This window comes from Aedes albopictus, chromosome 2 (assembly GCF_035046485.1).
Source record: "Aedes albopictus strain Foshan chromosome 2, AalbF5, whole genome shotgun sequence".
In the NCBI taxonomy this organism is placed as follows: Eukaryota; Metazoa; Arthropoda; class Insecta; order Diptera; family Culicidae; genus Aedes; species Aedes albopictus.
Window position 1 is genome coordinate 325,715,682 of NC_085137.1, and position 4,520 is coordinate 325,720,201.

The window sequence follows — 4,520 nt, forward strand, 5'->3', positions numbered from 1 at the left end:
GGAACAAAATTAGAAAGTTTTTAAGGTGTGCAACAATAGGCGATTTGCCCTACAATTACAAAATAATAAAAGTCGGTTCAGGGGTTATAAAGTTACATTTTTTTTGAAAATTTAAGGAATTGGATTTTTTTTACCACCCTTTTAAACAATCCAAGACCTAAAGCCTGGAACACATAGCGTTCGTTCCGTCGAGGTCTGCTTTATTTAAAGTTTTCTTATGGGGAATCTGTCAAACTACTGTCAGCCACGCACACGCAAATGTATGCTGTGTCGGACACTAATGACCTAATGACAAAATAAAAAAATAAATATGAGTCTAAGTATTTGTAATGAACTACAAACTCATCAAGTAAAACAACATTCTGAGGCTCACTATATCGCATTTCTAAGGAATAGCTACAAATATACGTAACTAAATACTTTAAAAGGAAAATAAAACAGGTCATAATTAACGAAGTGTTTATAAAATAATAAACTGAAAAGCTCGTGCGGTTCCAATTAGAGTAACTAATTTGGATCATACACACGGTATGCTGTAAACGATGTGCTGTAAACAAAATCTCGAATCATGTAGTTTCAATTTCAAAACTTGTTAATGCTGTGCTATTGTTTATTAAATATTTGTACACTCTCAAAAGTATAATAATATCTAAACTTGTTCTTTAACAAAACATATGATTAAAATATTATTTTATGGGTGTATATCAAGGGCCCATATAGCCGAGGCGGTAAACGCACGGGTATTCGGCATGACCATGCTGAGGGTGACGGGTTCGATTCCCGGTCGGTCCAGGATCTTTTCGTAAAGGAAATTTCCTTGACTTCCTTGGGCATAGAGTATCTTCGTGCCTGCCACACGATATACGCATGCAAAATGGTCATTGGCAGAGGAAGCTCTCAGTTAATAACTGTGGAAGTGCTCATAGAACACTAAGCTGAGAAGCAGGCTTTGTCCCAATGAGGACGTTACGCCAAGAATAGAGAGAGAGGGTGTATATCAATAGCTTGATCATAACAAAATAATATTTTCAAATAATGTGATATGATAGTTATTAGTTTGATATTCCTCTCTGCTCGGGAAACTTGATAAGCTAGGACCAAAACTAAACTTTGTCATCACGTCTACAGCAATAGTCGAATCTTTCTCAGAGAATACCAGACTGAATCTCACATGGCTCCATTTCTTTCGACGACTTGTAGGAACTATTAGGAGCTGCTATGAAGAAAAAATGTCAGGAATGAGCATCTGACAGTCACGGCAAAATCAATTCTGCATAATAAAATATCCGTTAATACGTTAAATTGCCTGCCTGAATCCTTATTATTACTAACTTCGCGAAAATAGTGGTTGGACCTAGGTATGTTTTTGATATGATGCTCTAAAGAGAAATGGCCCGCACAATTAAATTTCCAATTTTCCCGTTATTGTTGCTTTCCTGGTAAATTTTCACAATTATTTTTCCGTACCAACACGTCAGAGCCTGGCATTGTTGCAATTTTGTAGGTTGATAAGCTGAGTGTAGTTCAGGGGAGTTTATGGCGTGTTCAGATGTAAGAGATAAGTGAAGATTGGAACTATTTATGGTTCCCTGAAAACTTTCTTGGGCATAAGGCATCGAATCTACATGCATAAGTAGTGTGTTTGAATGAAATTCATGCTTGCGCAGCCTTATGCAACTATGTGCTGTCAAGTGGTGAGTGCAATGTTTATTAAAGAACCTACAAGAGCTCCCTCAAAATCTCCTGTAATGCCAATGAGACCCTCCAAAATCCTTAAATACGCCTCTGAAACCCGCTGAAAATCCTTTAAAACTGAAATGGCCCCGGAACCCCTGAAACCGAATCGGACTCCCTGTAGCGAACATTAGAACCTCTGAAACCTCCGAAAAACGCTTCTGTAACGCCTCTGAAAACCGTTGGAAAGCCTCTTAAACTTCCTGAAGTGCCTCCGAAAACCCTATCGGAGCCCGTAACGCACCTTAGACTCTTCTAAGCTCCCAAAACCACCCGGTAACGCCTCTAGGGGGTGGCATTGATCCAAACATTAAAGCTCATACAAAATAGTTCGATACACTAAAACCTCTTTTTATGCATGCTATTTTTAAGCACTTTTAATTTATGCACCTTTTTCATGCCCTGAATAAAAAGAGGGAAAGCTACTCAGAACCAAGGGGTTCTACCGGCGGCCAAAGGGTGTTTACAGAGGAGAGCAAAGGAAGGTTATAGGTTAGTTTTTGGGTGTTTCCAAAGGTCTCATGTGCGTTAGATGGGGTCCGAGTGGGTCTAAAGAGGGTTTCGGAGTCATTTCAGGAAGTCTCAGAGCATTTTAGGCAGAGGCATTACGGAGGCGTTTTCATGGGTTTTGGTTTAGGAGGATTTTTGTGAGGCATTTCAGGATGTTTCAGGTCTGTCGTGTTTTTCTCGGTTCCACGTTTGGACTTGCCTTTCCGAATCGTGAAACGGCTGGTGGGGCTACGCCATCCGGCGAGATTAACGAGTCGTGTTTGCGTAGATACTGTATTTGCAGTTCCGGTGCCACAAGTGAAAATTCCGAAAGGTTTGCGTTTTCCGCGTGGGGTAAGGGGACTGGTAGAGATACGCCATCCGGAAGTGTCGTTTGGAAAGTGCACATTTTTCGTGCCAAAATCCTGCAAATCCTTTTCATTTTTCGTATTTATCGTGAGTGTTCGGGCGATGCCGAATTCAGTTGTCCGGGAGAGCTGTGATTAAAGTGAAACTACTTCAAAATTGGGATATTTATCATCGAGTGAGAATTTGTGTTTGGACGGGCGCGGTGCTGGAACACGAAAATGCTGACTGACTGCGTGCGCGACGGTGGTGAGACGAGGAGCAAGCCTGACTGCGCTGTAATGACGTTCCCCTTACAACACCGAGGAACAGCAATTTTCAGATAAATCGGTGAGCCCGTTTCAAACTACATTTTCCCTTTTTTTCCAAGAGGGCATTTATAAACTTCGAGAACTAAGTTTTAGTTACGTGTTTCCCTTGCACCAAGTTTGTTTCGTTTCAGAGAGCGAGTAAAGGCGCTTAAGCCTAGGCATTAGGGCCAGGACACGGACCAAATACCTGTGTTCCATCCCAGGAGGCGTAGGACTAAGGGGTGACATTAACCTTCTTAGCATCGTCACCCCCATCGATTTTCACTTATTTTGCTTTCTCAAAAGCTGAGTGGTTGGTACGAGATGTCCCCACTTAATGGCTTTATTGTAAAAACAATAACGCTGCACAGTAGGCCTGGCCGCTTTAATGCTTGTAATGCATTCCCAATGTACTGCAAACATTAATAATGACAAGAAAAATGGTAGAATTGGTCGATTCTATCAGTTTCCAGGATTCTTTCAATGAATGGCTGTGTATGTGTAGACTAGACTAGACTAGACTAGACTAGACTAGGAGGATTTTTGTGAGGCATTTCAGGATGTTTCAGACCAATTTTCGGCGTGATTCAGAGGCGTTACGGAGGAGTATTCTAGGTGTTCGGAGCTTCTCAAGTGCGTTACATGGGTTCGAGAGGGTTTAAGGGGGATTTTGAAGGCATTTCCGGACGTTTCAGAGAATTTTCTGTGGGATTAAGAGGCGTTACAAACGCGTTACGAAGGAGTTTTCGGGGGATTTTGAGTCTCTCAGTGCGTTACATGGGGTCCGAGGGGGTTTAAGGGGGATATTGGAGTCATTTCAGGATGGGGGGGGTTTGGGGTCTCTCAGGTGCGTTACATTGGACCCGAGGTAGGTGTTTCCTCAGGATTGCAGCGGTGTTATGGCAACAATAGTATACATGGCAATCCAGGTGATGAAGAGCAGCCAGGATGACGACGATGGCATCGTTGTTAACGTTACAGCAGCGCAGTTCTGGAAGCAGTTGGCAACTTTTAAGGCGAGTAATAACACTGACTGGCTTCGGCCAGACATATACCAGGTCTTTACCTGACAAAACAAGTTTTCTCGCAGGGCCGAAAAGCCAAGCAGTTACTCCAGGATCGAAGAAGTCTACGGAGCAGTACAGATGGAGATGGCCTAGTGACTAGTTCGGCCTAACTACCCATTCGGCCTAATAGCATACACGGCCTAACGATACATTCGGCCTAACAAACCATTCGGCCTACCGACCCTTTCAGCCTTACGGCATTCGGCCTAACGACATTCGGCCTAACGGTTTTCGGCTTAACGGGGTAAATAAAACCCGGCGCCATTTGCGGTGGCCGTGAAGTTGCTATTTCGTTGTCACCGGAAGGATTTTTGGTGCGCTTTCTTTCTTGATCCATCTTCTCGCTGAGTAGCGGCAGCTTCAATCCCGCTGGATGGTGTATTGGTGCTTTTGACGGTGACATCGTGGTGATGGTACAGTCGATCGGTGAGTACACAAATTTTCTTTCTATTTGGATTGAGCTATAGACCGGTTCATTTTGTAATAGCATAAATAGTGAAAACTTTGTGAAATTTAATTTATTTTTTTGGTCTGTTGAAAATACTTTGATTTGCCGGGGCCCGTGGCGTAGTGG